The following is a 19,299-nucleotide window of genomic DNA, read 5'->3' as shown; positions in this document are numbered from 1 at the left end:
CTCTCTTTCTTAAGTGCTGTATATGTGTATAATAAAAAGTAAATGTTATGCTAGTTTTAATGAAATTGTTTTTTTTTTTAAAACAGTTAAAATGGCCGTGGACAGCACGCCTGTCCGGCCTGTCTGTAATTAACAAAATATGGATATCTTAAAGGCAGTACACTTATCCGTACCATTAGCAACCAAGATGAAACTGTTCTTAGAACACACCAGGTGTCTGGGATGTCTGTAAAATAACAAAATGGGAGTGTCCTAAGGACACTATACCTGTCCTTACTGTTCGCAACCAAGATGGAAATGTCCGTAGAACAGGCACGGTGGCTGCGATGTCCGTAGTCAAACAAAAATGAACGTGTCCTAAGGACACTATACCTGGCCATACAGTCTGCAGAACATCTGCGCACATGCTCACCATACCCATATGCTCACCATACCCATAAATCCTGCGAACATCGTGCCTGTCCGTAACTGTCCGTCTCACTTGTGTCGCACTTTCAATTAGTTTCAGGACCCGAACACTGTCCGTAGAACACCCGCGTGCATGCGCACAACCGTTCCTGTGCATTTGGTGTCCTGCGGACACCCATTCTCTTCGCGGGCATGTTCACAACGTCATCATGTGCCCGAACACCCACGCTGAGCGTGTGTCCTAATTTGCGCACTTTGTCCGCTTCCCCAACATTTTAAAAGAACTTATGCAGACAATCCAAATTATTTTACAGTACAAAATCACCATTTCATATGTCCCAGACAATGGCCCTAGCTTTCCACATGTTTTTTGGAACTTTTTGATCGCTTTTGAGCGATCGATATAGTCATGAGGCGCACCCCTCCACCCCTATAAAAGGTCACATCCCAGAGCTCATCTTCATTGTTCTTCTGGCTATTGGAGATTGACTTTTGCTGCCTTTAGTGCTCTAGCAGAGATTACCTTACCAACCCACATGGCATCCATGACTGCTGTTGCTACAGCAGCTTCAGCACCACCTCAAACCCTCCACCACCATCTCCCCAAGGGCCTGCAGAGGGGAATACGCTTGTGGATGTAGGGAACGAGGATGAAGAGGATGAATAGAATGAGGTCGAGGAACTCCCTACTACCAGCACTCGCCGGGAGTCGTGGGTGTGGCGGTTGTTTACCGTTCATGGTAACGTACCGAAAGCATGTGCGAACAAGGTCACCTGTAACCAATGCAATTTGGTGCTGAGTCATGGGAGACGTGGTTCGTACAGCTTTGGTACGACATCCATGAAGCAACACCTAACTTCGTTCCACGGTGCGGACATTCGCTAAGTTGTACCATGTAAAGAACGTAGTAGGTTGAATTCCTCCGCAGAATCCTCTGTTTCTGATCCTCTCACCACAAGAGACACTCCTGTGGGAGAGCGCCTCCCTCCAGCTGCTTCACAGGCCATTCACAATGCTGTTGATCCTTATCTTTCAAGGGTCACAATATTGTGTATGTACTGCGATGCATTACTCTGCAGGGGGAGAATCTTCAAAGTGCTTTCGAGACTACGGTCAGGGAGCACCAGATGAGCTGCTACCTACCTAAATAAGGCCCACCCTACATCTTCCTCTCTCCACCTGCCCTTTCTTATCCCTGTGGTTGGTGTCCCTTCCTTACCCTCCTTTCCTCTCCTCTCCTATTGTGCCAGTTATAGAAAAAGCCACAAAAAATATATAAAACAAAAAGTTTTAAAAAAGGCTCTTTTCAGAGCCACCTTTCTCAGTTTAAAAATAGAATTATGAAGTAAACGGTTCAGGCCCCCGTGCATTTTTTTAAAAGTCTGCGGACAGTCCTAGGACAGATTCAATTTTTGGGTGCAACCCTAGCAAAACCAATGCACTTTTCTCTGGGAGTAAGTGGTGGCTCTGAAAAGAGCCTTTTGGTGGGGTTTTGTGTGTTTCAAAAACTTGGATTCATCAACATGTAATGCAAAATAGATGACTATACTTCCAAAAAAGGTTGCAATGCATTTTGTACATTTCAACTAAAATCTGATTGGCAGCATATGTAAGATGGACTCCATCTCTGTGAAAAATGAATGTGCTGCGAAACATAATATTTTCATTGTGGAAAGACGACATGCCAACATCTTTTAGAAAGGCACAAACAGCCTTATTGACATTGCGCCTTGCTTTCTCCATTTGTGGACCAAATGAAGAAGAACGCAGCCACATATGTCTTTGCGCAATACGTGAAAAAATACTTGGCAATTTGGATACATGTCCATGACCTTCTCAAGTCCTTCCTTCATTGCAAATTGCAAAGAAATTCCAGACAAATGTCCTAAACTATTCCCACCACAATTAATTATAATTATGTCAGGATGACTCTCTGTCTGTAAAGTAGCACAGAGAGGTACCAAGTCCAGCCACTTCATTCCACGAACTCCATGCCAGTGCACTTCCACATGAGGGAATCCAAGATCTGCAGATATACCACAACGTTCTGCATGCACATTCAACTAATGTATCTATGAGTCTCCCAAAATCCAGATAATCTGTTTTCGAGAACACACAGCCATAGCTGTCGGTTCTCCTCTCAGGGAAAAGACGTCCTCACTAAATCTCTCCGTACACAACACACCCACTACATTTTACTGACCAATCCCTTACTCCGCTCATTCTCATTTGCATGCCTCTCCACCCCAGAATCCCCATATGTAATGTGCGCTGTCCGCAGACTATCGACATGTCCTCAGACATGTAGAAGATCTGAGCGTGGCGAATGTACATTTAAATAGTGTTCCCCATTTCCCCTTTAAGGTGGGCTCTGAAAAGAGCCTTTTTTTGTTTGTTTGCAGATGCCTGACAGAGACCTGTTATTTTGTATTTTTTGGGGGTTTTCTTAGTTTACTCCTAAAATCTTCACATAACCTGGCCCAAACAACCCTTACATTCCAAAAAGTAATGTCATTTCCCAAAAAAAATAAAGAAACACCATCTGCTTCGAAATAAGCCGCATTACTCGAAACAATGTTTTTGTGGCTACAGAAAAACATACCAGCTCTTAGCATGAAAGCACGCATGCCTCGATTGATTGAACACCTACCAATGCTTTGATCAGGACAAAAAACAGAACTGTTGTCCCATTTTGCTCTAGGAAGTAATCCAGAAAAATTACTTTCGCAGTTGGAAAGATGTTGGCTACTGTTGAACCAACTGTTCCAAACCTCCCAACAAAGTAGGGGAACTCACGTAGCCCAAATGGAAAGCACCATAGTGAAAAACGACCACATGAGGACTGTTCATCCTACGCATATCTCTGCAAACTTGGAGAATTGCTTCTACATTGCAGTCAGTCACAGCGCTCCACACCACTTCCACTCCTCTAACATCGAAATTGTTTGCCACATGTCTGCATTGAGAATAGTGCTGTAAACCATGGACACACATATCTCCGAGCACCAACACCCTGACTGTCTCCACCTCTGCCATCTTCACTCTACACACTCTCTTTTTACACAAATCAACGACATCAAAATCTGATTGGCTAATCCCTACATTCCCCTTTCCATGCTGGATTTGCTGTAAAACCCTGTATGTGGAACGCCCTACCCACGGACAGGTGCGGTGTCTGTGCGGCACGTAACTCTTAGCAAGCCCTTCTACCCTTTCACTCGCAAATCCATTCACTCATTGGACACAGCTAAGCAGTCACACAACCATCCACCAATAACATCCAAGAGCTCTACATCTAACTCCATCATCAGAATTCCGCACTTCAATTGTACTGTTGATCACTCTGAATACAAGTCTCATATAATTGGAAAGCACCTACTACAAAAACTACTGTGCAAGTCTCAAAGATTTCTACTTACAGCTCCATGCATATCCACATGCATGATTACAAAGTACAGGTATGCATATTTTATTCAGAGTACATGTACAACTCTTATGAATCCATATAAACTAAGTAATGCCACTAAATCTGCATAGCCAATACATACATGCCAACGCTCCCGCTTTAAGCGCGAGAATCCCGATTTTTCATTTAAAAATCGCACTACTTTTTTCTATCTCCCCCATAACCTATACATACATGCCAACCCTCCGATTTACGTGCGAAACTCGATTTTTCATTAACAAATGTCACAATTTTTTAGTGTCTCCCATCTAAATTAATGCTAATCCCAATGCCTTCATATGAGAAAAATAAATGTTCCCGATTGCTGTGGTGAAATCTTCCTCTCAGGTGCTCTCGATCGATCGCATGTCTAGTTATAATATGAAATTATTCAAATTTTTCCCATCTCCTATAATGAACCATCACTTCAAAACTTCTCTGCTATCTACAACACAGCTGCAAAACAACAAGGGAATTTCATGAACTTAAAATTGTACTCATTTACGAAGCAGGGTGAACTAACATACTGCAAATAACATATAAATGCTGCACATAGTCAAATAAAATGAGTGCATACACTATGTTCAGATATCAAACGAGAATACTACCACAAAAACAAAAAAGTTAACTTGTACATTAACATCAGTGCTATAAACACACAAAATTACTTTGAAAATTGCAGTGAAGACCACTCTCCTGAAAATCAACAGCATCTAAACTACAAACAACATATCTGAAGAAACCTGCTCATTCCACAAAGAAAAAGTAAGCAGAATACTACCTTTATATTCTTACTGTTCCTCAAAGAGACTGTGTGGTTCATTCATGTAATTTGCGCACCAAAAAAAACATCGATTTCTGAACCATTCTGCCCACAAATCCCCATTTAGTAAACAGAGACTAACAGACAGAATGGCACACAAATCCAGTTTTTTTGGAACACAAATAACATACTGAAGCCTTAGAATGTTAGTACTGCAAAACAAATAACTTTTTTAATTTTATACCATTACGTTTACTATTAATGCTTCTCCTCACAACTAGCTCACTTTCAACTCTCATCTGAACTAGAGTGTAGTAACATACAAACAGAAAAATAGCATTCCATACTCATTGGCCCTCACTATAAGGTTGGCGGAATGGGTTTACCGGCACCGGTAAAGGTGCCGGTGCCGGTAAACCCGTTCTGCCCTATTACGAAGTCTCCTCGCGGGACCCGCAATGGGCGCCTGGAAAAACCAGGCGTCCTTACCGGGTCCCGCGAGGGGACCAGGGAGCTAACAACGGGCCCGTCATTAACGGGCCCGTTGTTAGCTCCATCCCCATTCCCATTGAGCCCTATGGGGGCTCAAATGGGAATGGGGATGGACTGGGTCCGGTTTCCTCGGACGGGGAATTACCGGGTCCGCCAAGGTTGCGATGGCCCGGTAATTCCTCATTCGAGGAACCCGGGCCTGGATTGCGGTATGGAGGCAATCATGCCGCTAAAAGTGGCATGGTTACCTCCAACCTTCTATTGAGGCCCATTGTAACTGCCCAATGAACATTCACACACCACCACAAACAACTTCCCCATCAAACTCATACATGCATGCACACAGCACACATACATTGTAAAACAGACCAACCCATGCCTTCTTTTTTTAAACAGACCCCAAAGAATGCCTACCAAAAAGCAAGTCCATAGAAAGCAACGCAGAAATAGAGCAAATGAAAATAAAAGTGTCCAAAGTAAGCATCCATCTCTACCAGAGTTTGTAAAAAACGTTCAAACAAAACAGTTAATGCAGTCATTTAGCGAAACAAAAGAAGCTTCAACTACAGAAACTTTGCGTCCTTTATTAAAATGTGAAACGAAACAGAAAATGCTTAACAAGAATTTGGCTACCACTATTGTTAACAGTGCTCCTATAAATCCTCAATGTTCCGCCACAGAGTCCTTCAGAATCTAATAAGAACAGGAGTGAAATCATCCACAACCCTTAAAACCTACCGTAGAAAATTAATTCTAGAAACTCTCCTAGACAGTTCAATCCATCTCAAAAGGAAGTTATTTATTTTAGTTTTAAACAGGATGAAACCACTAACAAAACTAAGTACTAAACTACAAAAGAAACTTCTTAATAAATGGAATGTCAACAAAAATAACTTCTTAAATATCTATGGAGGTGAATGGAGTCACACCACTACAGAAGCATATTTTAATGAAGAAGCATGCAAACAAAACCAAACAAACACACTTGCCATCCATATCAGTGGACGAGGATATGAAAAAATCAATAATACCATCATGGAACAAGAAACACTGCTTACAAAAGTATCCCCAGAAAACTCAGAATTACCTCTCCATTCGACTGAACCTGAACGTCCAGTATACAAATGCCTGTGCATGTCAATGTGTAACATTCCTAACAAATCTTTCAAATCTTTGTGCCAGTTCCTCAATAGGTAAAGACAAAATCAAAGTGAAAGTGCTTCAAAATATGGATACCTGTCCAGTGCGTAAATACACAGGACTACAAGGACATTCATTAGCCTGCATTTCAGGACCTTTTTGCAAAAGCACCTTCCATGATATCAAAATGATATCAACACATCATTCAAAAGTAAGAAATCTAGTGTAAAAACTGTACTATGCTAGAAGTCCTGCTTTAGAACTAGCCAATTTAAATAACACTCTTCTACATGGTACACCCAAATACCTACAAGAAGAAATCAACCATATCCAGAGAAAATATTTTGGAAGTGAAAGCCACTTACAAAATGCAATAGCATTAGACTAGACTAGCAACAATTGTGCACATGGCAACCTTCTATTACACACACACAAAAAAGAAATATGAAAATTTAAAAGTACATCTGCCAAAGTATCAAACCATGTGTGTGTGTGTTGCCGCAGACCTTTTTACAAAAGTATCACAAAAAAAATAGACGTAACATACAAAATAGTAGACAATGAAGACTCCAAATGGTTTGAATTAGCTCTCTATCTTTTAGCAGAAAACAAATATGAAATAAGTGAACCTTTAATATGTTGCAGTACTGCACTACAAAACTTGACAACAACCAAACTCCTTTAAGTGCTATTACAAATAACTTGGAATTATTCCCACTACCAAAACCCCTGCAACAACTCAATTTGTATGTGAGCATCATAATTCAAACAGAGCAGCCATTTCAAGCAATAATACGCCTTCAACCAAAAACAGCAAAATTACCTCCCTCTAAATTGGTGAAAGGCATTTGTGGCAAAGTAGTTTATTTACCATTAGATCTGACAGAAAATGTGCACACTCCAGGAGTGCAACGTCCAATAGAGCAATCTTTAATTGTCTTAGTAAATGGTATACCAACAAAAGACAAAAATATTTGGCAACAACTCGTGGATTTACATAAAGTTAGACAAGCCTTGCAATATCTGAAAGACAATAATGAATAATACAAAGAAATAAATAATGAAGAAAGCTTAAGGGAAACAACTGAAATAATTCACGAGTCATCAGAAACTGGTCAATTTGAACTTCTGGATCCTGCTGCAGTATCCACTCATTTGAACCATTATACAATTCATCCATTGCACTCTAATGACAGCATAGATGATGCACTAGTAACTTACCAAATGCGACAAACCAAATGTTCACCAATGAGCATATGGGAAAAAAGTATAGAAGCACATGCTTTTCCACTACTATTTCCTACTGGCAAAGGAGGAAGATACGATGATCGACCCACTCAGATAACAGCATCAGAATACCGCTCATTACGATTGTATTCTGAAGATCCCAGATATAGAAAAAATGTGGAATACATATTCCACCTACTCTTAGAAATTGAACTAGCAACCCTATGGTACCGAGTTGCACACATATTGAAATCTGGAACCCACTTTCAAAATATGTCAGCTACGCAATTAATACAAAAAGTGCAAGAAAAAGATGATGTTTTAAAATCAAGCATAACAAATCTGTTTGCAAACATGCGTGGTACGAAAGAATACCGGTTCTGATGTCACAGAGATGTACGTTGTATGATCAGAAACAGAAACCTTGGACCACCAACTTGCTTTGTTACATTAAGTTGTGCAGAATATGCATGGGAAGATTTACATGATTTCATACGCATATCAAACAACAACAAAACCAACATAGATATACAAACAACTGGACAACTTTGCTCTCTAGAAACTATTAATGGTTCAAGAAATTTCCACCATCGTTTCATTGCTATGCTACACTTTATTTGTAATAAGACTGTTCCTCCACTCGGCGAAGTGCAACACTTCTTTTGGAGAAAAGAATACCAAGCCAGAGGAGCACCACATACCCACATGCTTTTATGGATTAAAGGTGCACCTAAATTTGGCCAGGACAGTGATGCCATGGTTTTGTAGTTCATCCAAAAATATATCACTTGTGATATCCCTTCACAAACGAGACATAGTGACCTTCATGGACAAATTGTACAATTTCAAAGACACAAATGTGGCAAATATTGTCGTTGCAAATACAAAAACAAAGGGAAATACTGCACCAAATGCCACTTTGGTTTCCCTAGACCAGTTACAGAAACAGGTGAAGTGAACAACTTCATGTCTTCAGTTCGACATAGTGTTAAATGTAAATCACCTAAGTGCACGTATTACATAAAAAGAACAGAAGAATCAAAATATATCAATGATTACAATGCAATCATTGCCCTCTTATGGAATGCAAACATAGATGTGCAGTACATTTCAGACAATTCCACTGTAGTTGCACGATATGTTACAGCCTACCTAACAAAAGCCGAAAGAACAGAGCTTCAAGACCTCTGGAATGACCTATCATCTGACAAAACATTATCTCAGAAATTGTACAGCTTAGGCATAAAAATGATCTCTCATAGAGAATGTGGTGCCTATGAAGCTGTAGATCATTTAACCGGTACTGCTTTGTATGGAAAATCTGAAAATATAGTATGGTTAAGTCTTTGTCCTGCTAAATGTTATGTTATGTTATTTTGCACTTATATAGCGCCTTATATACCATTGGTATGGTCTGAAGGCGCTGGTAGGTTGAACGCCCTTGGGAACCGAGGTTCTTGTCAGTAGAGGGAGGAGAGAGGATCCAAAAGGTGCGAGTGCGCAACTGGTATGTGTGCAGCTGGTGCGAAAATTCATGTGGAAGCTGCTTCATAGCGGTAGGTGTGGTGGCTGAGAGGTCAGGAGTATGTGTTCGAATCTGGCGGGAATTATCCAGACCGAGAGTGGCAGCGTAAGGCCTGAGGAGAACGCCTGGCTGGGGGTGCGAGACCAGTAGTGATTACAATAGAGTGATGTGGAGTGAGCGGCGTCAGATGTTGATATGAGAACAGTTATACCGAATAGTGTCATAGTATCTCTGTGTTCTAGTTGGGTGGTGGTGTAAGGAGAGAGTAAGCGTGGGGTGTGATATGAGGTATGATCTTTTAAAGGATCCATGCATTCTAGGTATAATATGGACGTCATGCAGTTAAGCAATTCGTCCGTTCTGCACATTCGTCGGCCCTCCACACGTCCTCTCGCCACACACGTCCTCTCTCTACACACGTCTTCTAGCTAAAATGTCCTCTCGCCACACACGTCCTCTCGCCACACATGTCCTCTCACCACATACGTCCTCTCGCCACAGCACGTCCTCTCGCCACAACCCATTCTCTCTCCATAACACGTCCTCTCACCACAACACGTCCTTTTGCCACAACACGTCCTTTCGCCACACATGTCCGCTCGCCACCCATGTCCTCTCGCCACCCACGTCCACTCGCCACCTGCGTCCTCTCGCCACCCATGTCCTCTCGCCACACACGTCCTCTCGCCACACATGTCCTTTCGCCACACATGTCCTCTCGCCGCACACGTCCTCTTGTCACACAACGTCTTCTCGCCACACACGTCCTGTCGCCACACACGTCCTCTCGCCACACACGTCCTCTCGCCACACACGTCTTCTCGCTACACACGTCCTCTCGTCACAACGCGTCCTCTCGCCACAACACGTCCTCTCGCCAAGCACGTTTTCTCTCGTCACACACGTCTTCTCTCCACACACGTCTTCTCTCCACACACGTCTTCTCTCCACACACGTCTTCACTCCACACACGTCTTCTCTCCACACACGTCTTCACTCCACACATGTCTTCACTCACTACATCCGGCCGTCCTACACACCCGGCCACCCTCCACACCGGGCCGCTCTCTACACCCGGCCGCCCTGCACACTCGGCCGCCCTCCACCCCCGGCCGCCCTCCACACCCGGCCGCCCTCCACACTCATCTGCCCTCAATACTCATGGGCCCTCAACACTCATGCGCCTTCAACATTCATGCGCCCTCAACACGCATTCGCCCTCAACATGCATCCGCCCTCAACACTCATGCGCCCTCAACACTCATCCACCCTCAACACTCACCCGCCCTCAACACTCGTCCGCCCTCAACACTCATCCGCCCTCAACACACATCCGCCCTCAACACACATCCGCCCTCAACACTCTTCCACTCTCCACGGTCATCCACACTATATGCTCGTTCACTTGTATACGATCGTCTGGCCACGCGTTCACCTAGTCTATACGTTTGTTGGTTCAGTAAAGTTAATTTTATACGCCCTCATCAGTTCTACGTGCTCCTTAGTTCTGTTTGCTTCTCTGTATTTGCGTTCACATTAGCTTTTACATACTGCTATGTGCATTTCATCGGTTCAGATCTCCTTAGTTTCTCATTGATTTATTCGTAATATCCGCTTCCCTGTATTTGATCTACTTTAGTCGTTTATTGATAGGTCGGTTTGATGGTGCTAGTTTGGAAGCCGGTTGGTTTTAGGGGAAGAGCCAGGTTTTCAGTAGTTTGCAGAAGGACGTTAAGTCCACAGTTAGGCAGATGTGGGGTGGGAGCGAGTTCCACAGGGTTGGAGCTTGGGCTGAGAATGATGTTCCGCCTATCCTGATTGAGTTTGTCTTAGGAATTGTTAGGAGGCCGGCTAAGCTTGATTTTAGGGTGCGAGAGGGATGATATGGTATTAGTTTTTCTTGAAGATATTGAGGTCCAGTTTTATGCAGTGCTCGATGGGTGAGGCATAAGGTTTTGAAAGCCACCCTACGGGCTACTGGAAGCCAGTGCAGTGTCTTGAGGGCTGGGGATACGTGGTCTCTTGGACCTAGCGCAAGTAGCATTTTGGCCGCCGCGTTTTGTGCTCTTTGGAGTTTATTCAGCTGGTAGGCATGGATTCCGAGGTATAGGGGGTTTCCATAGTCCAGTCTGGATATAACGATTGATTGGACGGCAGAGACTCTGTTCGGAAATGAGAGGTATGGAAAGATGCGCCTGAGGGTTTTAAGGTGGTAGTGGCAGGACTTTGAGACATTGTTAACTTGGCGCGAGAGTGTTAGGCCAGAGTCTAGGGTGCATCCAAGATTTTTCACTGTGTTGGAGGGTGTCGGTGAGTTGCCCATAGCGGGTGGCCAGGGAAGAGGGTGCGGAAGAAGATCGGAGTTGCCGCACACCATGATTTCTGTTTTGGCGGGGTTTAGCAGGAGGTGGCTTTGGGTCATCCAGCGGTCAATGTTAAGGAGGCAGGCTGCCAGGTCGGGTCGGGAGTTGGGTTTCGAGTTTATTAATTTTAAGATTAGTCGGGTGTCGTCGGCGTAGTTGTAACATATGATGTTGTGTGAGCAAATTATTGGCGGGAGGGTGATCAGGTAGAGATTGAACAGCAGGACAGATAGACATGCTCCTTGAGGGACTCCCGTGTCGACAGGTCGAGCTTGGGAGGTAAAGCCGGAGAGTGTAGTTATTTGGTGCCTGTCTTTGAGGAAAGAGGCTATCCATTTAAGAGCGGTTCCACGGATTCCTAGGAAGTGGAGGCGGTCTAGGAGGATTGAGTGATTGATCGTGTCAAAGGCAGCGGATAGGTCAAGGAGGATTAGTGCTGCGCATCTTGCGGCGTCTGCTGTCATTTTGAGTTCGTCCCATATCGACGCTAGGGTGGTTTCGGTTCCGTGACGTGATCTGAAACCTGATTGAGCAGGGTCTAGGAGGTTATTGGCTTCGACAAAGGCATTTAGTTGGGAGTAGACGGTTCGGTCAATGAGTTTGGCAAGGAACCTGGTGTTTGAGATTGGGCGGTAGTTTTTGACCTCGAGAGGGTCGAGCGAAGATTTTTTTATTAGAGGTTTGACGTATACCATTTTGAATGCCTCGGGAAATATACCGGAGGAGAGGGAGTCGTTTATGATAGATCTTGCGTGCTCCCCTGCGCAGGTGGAGGCAAAAATTCCTTTAAGAGTTTTGGCTGGGCAAGGGTCTAGTGGTGATCCAGATGGTTTGCGGGCAGATAGAAGTTTGAGAAATTGCTCTGGTGATAATGGACTAAAGGATTCGAGCGTTGGTTGCGTTGAGGTCGCAGGTGAGGGGCTGGCCGGTGCGGGCGGCGGAGTGTCAATTGGTTGTAGGAGAGCCAATTTGGTGTTTAGAGTTTTAATCCTTTCAATAGCCGTGGTGTAAAAATGGAGGGAGAGTGAATCACACAGTGATTGTGACGGGGTCGGGATGGTTGTGTTACAAGCTGGATTGGTGAATTCGGAGATGATTTTGTGGAGTTCTTTGCTTGGGTTTTTGGAGTTTAGGATTCGGGTGTTGTAGTGGGCTTTTTTTGCTTTCCGGATTTCGGCCTTGTACTGAAACAAATCTAGATAAAATCTAGAAAAAGAGTTCTCAAATCATATGAGGACATAGAAACAATAGCCAAAAATGATCCCAACAGCCAAGACATTTTGAAAAACAATTTACTAGACACATACTACCCAAACAGGAGTACCACTTTGGAAGCCATGTGTCTATACCACATAGCCCAAAACTTTGCATACAAAAATAATATAAAACCTGATGAAAACAAAGGTAGATATAGAGTGACAGATTGTGAAGGCAGCTTAGTGAAACTTACCAAACGAAGCTTAATTAATCATGTCAAATTGTCATTAAAAACTCCTCAACAGAAAGAACTATAATACATGTCCCTGCTACAACTTTTTAAACCATGGAGAAAAGAAGAAGAGATACTAGATAACTAAGACTGCTATGAAGACGGTTTCAAAGCAAATGAAAGCACTATCACTGATGTTAATTTTACACAGTACAAAACAATGTTGCACAATGAACAGCAACACGAAGAAGAACTCCAGGCCCAACTAGAAAAGGACACTTCCGACAGTAGTGAACCTTCTGTGACAGGAAACCAAGAACCACTAGGACAGCCACTAATAGCAAATGAGGCAGAATTTGCTATGCCAGAAGTAGAAAACACCTTGTGTCACTATGAAGAAGATACAGAAGACTTAACTTACTACAATTAAAACTTAACAAAGACCAGCACACCATTTTGGAAGAAGTACCAAAAGAAATTGCACATGGTGTACAATACGAAAATAAAGAAAGTACCTGCCAAAATTACAAACCTATACTGCTGTACGTCAGTGGTGAAGCTGGTTCAGGCAAAACATTCTTAATCAAAATCATCAGCAAGTTCCTTCAACAATTGACAAACAACAAACTGTTAGCTGTTGTAACTGCCCCCACATGTTTAGCTGCCTACAACATAGGCGGTGTCACTTTGCACCGATTACTACTCCTTCCAGTAGAACACAAAAACAAATTAGACTATTGCAAACTTTCTATAGAATCTGCAATGGAACTACGCAGAGTATTAAAACAAATGATATTGCTACTAATAAATGAAGTGAGCATGGTCTCCAATCTAATGTTGGCTTTGATTCACCTCAGATTGCAAGAAGTACTTAAAAAAAAAATACAAATAACTCTTTGGAGGAAAACACATTATTGTTTTCGGAGATCTTCTGCAATTGACACCGGTGAAAGGACACAAACTGTGCCGTAAAACTGTTGGCAGCATAGGAAATGTCAACCTTTGGCACCATTTCCAATACAGAGAATTAACAGAAAACATGCATCAATCTGAAGACCTCACTTACGCCAATATTTTAAAAAGTATTAGAGTTGGTGTACTATCTCAAGAATCACAAGCAATATTGAAAACAAGGCTCATCCATTCACTTCATGGCAATAACGCATGTGCTATTGATGTTATGGAACAATTAGCGCACAAAAATGTCAATTGTATGGCCTTAATGCCAACTCTTGCAAGCTGTTCCAAATTCAATGAAACTATGTTAAAAAAAGAAATGCAACCAATAATTGATATTTGCACCACAGGCAAACTGGACGTACATGGTATGACACTACCCATGTGTCAACAAGCCACAACAAGACTAAATACCTTAGAAAATTCAATCTCCAACCCAGCTGGGTTGTAAAAAATAATAATATTATCCTTAAATTGTAGAGTAATGCTTAAACGTAACCTTGACATGGCGCAAGGACTAGTTAATGGAGCATTGGGTTGTTGGCTTTCAAACATACCCACGTGACAACAAGATTCAGTTTGTCAATTTTCTCTTTGACAAACTTTCAGAAGTAAAAAGGATAGGGCGCTCAACAGCTCGATTCCTTCTCTTCAAAGACATGTATGTACGTAGAGAACAATTTTCTGTAACTCGTGCATATGCAGTCACCATTCATAAATCCCAAGGTCTTACCCTAGACAAAGCATTGATAGATATTGGGACGGAAGTCTTTAAAGAAGGCATGAGCTATGTAGCACTATCACGCTTACGTACACTTGACGGTCTATTTCTAATCAACTTTGATGCAAGTAAAGTAAACGCTGATATTCATTGCATTTTAGAATACAATAGACTGTATTCACTGTACAACCCGATATGAAATCATATCCTGTTCCACAAAAAGGAAAATGTTGTAAATGAAAACTAATTCAAACAGAAATGCAACAAGATCTGACTGCAAATCCTTCAAAGAGAGTAAAAGAAGCTAATACTTCATCAATTACTACAACCAAAGAGGAACCTATTATTGAAAGTAGATCAGGTACTTCTTCAAAGAAGCAACTCAAACTCAGAAAAAATGACTTGGACACAGAACTATCTGGTCCATTCAAATTTTCAAATGTAACTGTCTAAGTTGCGACGCAAATGTAGCAATGAATATTCTATTTCAATTGCCACCAATTGTTAACAAAATTTACTTACACAGTACAGACAAATTGTGTTTGCAAATGTTAGTCCTTCATAGAAACGCAACAAACAATCCTGACAACACGTATAGTGTTCACGGAATAAGACAAGAATTGGACTACTGTGCTGGAATGGTGAGGTTCACTATAAACTCACACAAAGATCCACAAGAATTTCTAATATACTTACTACAAGTACTGGAAAACAAAAACATACCTATAAATGAAATCTTCCAGATTTCATACATGTGGAAACATACATGCACTCTCTGCAACATTGTGACACAGGAACACATCCCTAATGAGCGCTTTGTGTATGTATCCATACCTAATTGTGAATCCACTACATTTCAACAACTCGTACAAAATTCAAACCATGGCAGATTATGTACTATCTGCAATTCAGATAATCACTCCACCTTACTAATACAAACACATAGTAACTACGTAATACAAATGCTTCTACGTTACAATGCAGATGGTACCAAAAACAACTGCAAGCTGACTGGATTCACACATGGTCAAGTGTCACTTGGTAAAAAAACCTTCACAACAATAGGAATTATCTACCACGCAGGAGCCACAACCAATGCAGGTCACTACACTGAATATATTAAAAAGAAATGTGGATGGGTCGAATGTAATGATAGTACCATTACTCTGAAGCAGAGATTACCAGAAAATCTTACAAACATTTATTTAATCTTCTTAAAGCCAAAATTGAATAACTAATCTGTACTTCAACATTAACAAAAATGCAAATAAAAGACTATAAACAGAATATGTCAACGGGTATCTAACTGCCCAAGATTGTATAATAACCACACAGATAAATGAATAGCACTGAATTCTAACAAAAAATACAGAGTTAGAATACGCCAACAGGTGTCTAACTGCTTCAACAACAAGTGAACACTGAAAGGAAACAAAGAAATAGTTTGTAGCATAGCAAAAAAAGTTTTTTTTTGATCCTACAAGGTTTTTTTTTCCCCCAGACCCAATGATTTGAAAAACAAACACAGAAACTGAGCAAAATGCACAGTACACTGGTTTGTAAACTAAATATGAGGTTAAAAAAAAAAAGCTAAAATGTCTATTATGCAATTTAATAAGTCTTTATAAAATACATACACTAACATGCTCCTTTCTTTTATCACAGAAATTGAAAAATAATATTTCCTCCAAGTATTAAAGTCATGTAAAAAATATATTGAGAGATCCACCAGGGGGCGCCGAGATGCACTGACGCATACGCACTGGTCTCCTCCAAAGGGTTCCGTAAGAGGGACCTGAGCCCCCTCCAGACCCCTAGGAGTGCAGTGTTGACCCCCCCGCGGATCACTGATCCAGCGGAGCCCCCGCGGACCCCAACTCCGATCTCCCGGCGTGGAGATTTCGCCAAGATCGGACCCTCGGAAGGAGGAGGGAGGAAGAGCTCTGCCTTCCCCTGCACCGCGGCTCCGCGGGAACCAACGGAGAGCCGCGGCTCGAGTAGGCCCCGCGGGTGCGGCCCCCCCCACACCGAATTTTGCTGGGGCGGAACCCGCCTCCCCGGGGCCCCGAGCGGAACCACATCAGGCCGGGAGAGGGAGTGAGCCCAGCCTCCCCCAACATCGCGTCCCCTTGCGCGGGGCGCCGCCAAGCTGCGGCCTAGGTGAGGCCTACAACACAGCCGGCCGGCACGGAAGAGCGCCCCCCCCACTCCCCCCTGGACCTCGTGGTGGGGGCTTACAAATCCTCCTGAACCCGGACGAGATTGCACAGTGCTCCGGGCTGCGCCCCGCTTCACTGGAGAGCTGCGGACGAGGCCCGGCGGATCGTGCCTCCCCTGAGCCCGCCGCTGGATTGTGGAGCTGGTGCAGGAGCGCACTCAGTGGGCACGGCCTGCCCCCCAAGATCTTCGACCCCATCGACGAACGGGGGGCCAGTCTTCGTCGGGGTCCCTCAAAGGTGGAGGCCCCCGCAAAGGCGCCCATGACAACCCCTCCACCCCTCCCCAGGCGGGCCTTCCCGCACAGCTTGGGAGCCGCACGACGGAAGCTCAGGGGCGAGGGCGCCCCAAATCAACAACCGGCAATCAGCATCACGGAGAATGGGGTACCCCCCCGGGCCAACCACAGCGTTTATTGAAGGACTCCAAAACAGTGACCACAATAGCTTGAATCAAACCCGGGAGGAGGAGTGATAGGCCCGTATCGGCTGTGCCTTGGACACTTGGCCGGAGCAACCCGCCGCCCCAACAGTGAGTACAACGCCGAGGCCGTACACAGGGAAGTCCCCCCGCGGCCCTCCCCCTGGCGTAACCTGGTGACCCGACGGTACTGCCCATAGGACCTAGGGCATTAGGCAGAGGATCCCGTGGAGATGGTCAGGGGAGGCCTATGAACTGGAAGGAATCCCTGCAGAGATTTCGACGCAAACCCTCAGGCTCGCCAACCCGCCCGGAGATGGCGGCCCCGGCACCCCTGGACATGTCTGACACTAGCACGGTCACCAAAGGTATGGCGGCCCTCCTGGAGGAAATAAGAGGCTTCAGAGCAGACATAACGCTACGGCTGGATACCCTGGACAAAAAAGTGGACAACATAGATGACAGGGTCCAGGCTCTTGAAAATAACACAGCCTCGAATGACATCTTCGAGACGCAATTCGACATGCGCCTATCGGAACTCGAGAGGAGAGAAGAGAAATGCTCCCTGAAACTGGATGACCTGGAAAATAGGGAACGACGCTGCAATCTTCGCTTTTTGGGGTTCCCGGAGCGGGAAGGTGAAACGCAAATGGACATAATCAAAGCCGTGAACGCAGTAGTGGGATTTCTCTTCGATGGGGCGAACACGAATGAACCCACAATTGACAGAGCTCACAGGGGGGGAGCGATCAACAGAGGCCCCAGGTCCATTCTCGTGTGTTTCCATTACTTCACGGAGAAGAATAAAATTCTGGAACTGGCACGTAAGAGGGGTCCGGTGGACTGGGAGGGAGCCCAGATTTCCGTGTACCAGGATCTATCCGCCTTCACCCTGGCAAGACGTCGTCTCTGTTCCCCGCTGACGAAAATGCTCCAAACCAAGGGGGTCCGATACAGGTGGGGATACCCTTTTTCGCTTTCCTTTGAACTGGAAGGATACAAATATGCCCTGGTCACGGAGGATGACATTCGCAGGGTATCGGGCGAACTTCTCGGAGAACCAAATGGGGAAGGGGAAGACCGAGAACATGGAAGACAGCCCGTCGGACCCGGGAGAGTTAAGGCTTCTCAGGAGAGACGCAAAGTCTGAGGCCATAGGAAGTTCAGAAGAGTGGCTCCGGCATCCCCTGGGCAGCCTGACACTTGAGAAACCCCAGGAAACATCACTGTCTAGTCTGTTTTCCATGCCTTTGGGGGAAGCACTGTGATTACTTGCATTCTGAACATGATAGGGGGGGGCTCAAGTTGTGGTTGTTGAAGAGTTTATGAGCCCGGAGGAGGGAGACATTGGTGGCCTGGCTCAGCGACAGGATGAAGCCGCTGGTCTACCAGGCGTTCAGGGGGGAGGGGGGGGGGAAAGGTTGGGGTTGGTTCGAGGGGATTCTAATGGGGCCAAGCCAAGTTTTCTGGTCCGTTTTGTAACTGTGGTTTTGTTATTGGACTATAGCGGGGGGTGGAAGCACTGCGGGAGCGCTGGAACTATTCGTCCCGAGCAGGGAAATATGAGCTCTTACTATTTCTATGATGGATGATTCCTTGCAATATTTGACAGTGGGTTCGCTAAATGTGCGGGGACTCAATTCTCCCACCAAAAGGTCGCTGCTGGTGAGGGAATTCACAAGGCTCCGACTCCATTTCTTATTCATACAAGAGACACATTGGGTTCGGGACAGGGAGCCAAAGCTGAGAGCTAAAGCTATTGATCAAGTCTGTGCAGCGTCCTTCCGGGCCAAGAAACGGGGAGTGGCCCTATTGGTCTCCCCTGGGGCTCACTTTGTTCTCAAAGCCCAGAGGTCAGACCCGGAAGGACGATATATCATGGTTAAAGGGGAGGTGAGGGGTCGGCTGTTCACCCTGGTTGGTATTTATGCTCCGAACGAGGCGCAGGATGGCTTCTGGATGGGGATGAGAGAGAAAATCGTGGCTTTTTCCGAGGGGACTTTACTGGTTGGGGGGGATTTTAATATGGTTCTTTGCCCTGATAGAGACAGGAGCTCGCCCAATCCATGCCCCAGCCAACGCCTCCAAAAAAAACTGGCCCAAGCATTTCAATCAGTTAACAATGATCTGGGCTTGAGCGACACACACCACACAGAAAAAGATCGAGACCCAGACTTCACTTTTTTCTCGA

The 19,299-nt window shown here is 44.4% G+C and overlaps 1 pseudogene; it reads right to left on the bottom strand.

Annotated features, from left to right (window-relative positions):
* Window positions 1–5,160: 5,160 nt before the first annotated feature.
* LOC138568148 (small nucleolar RNA SNORA49) lies at window positions 5,161–5,302 on the bottom strand (annotated as a pseudogene).
* Window positions 5,303–19,299: the final 13,997 nt, after the last annotated feature.

The sequence above is a fragment of the Ambystoma mexicanum genome, chromosome 2p (genome assembly GCF_040938575.1).
Source record: "Ambystoma mexicanum isolate Mex_15411 chromosome 2p, UKY_AmexF1_1, whole genome shotgun sequence".
NCBI classification, from domain to species: domain Eukaryota; kingdom Metazoa; phylum Chordata; class Amphibia; order Caudata; family Ambystomatidae; genus Ambystoma; species Ambystoma mexicanum.
This window is presented reverse-complemented; position numbering and strand designations above follow the sequence as displayed.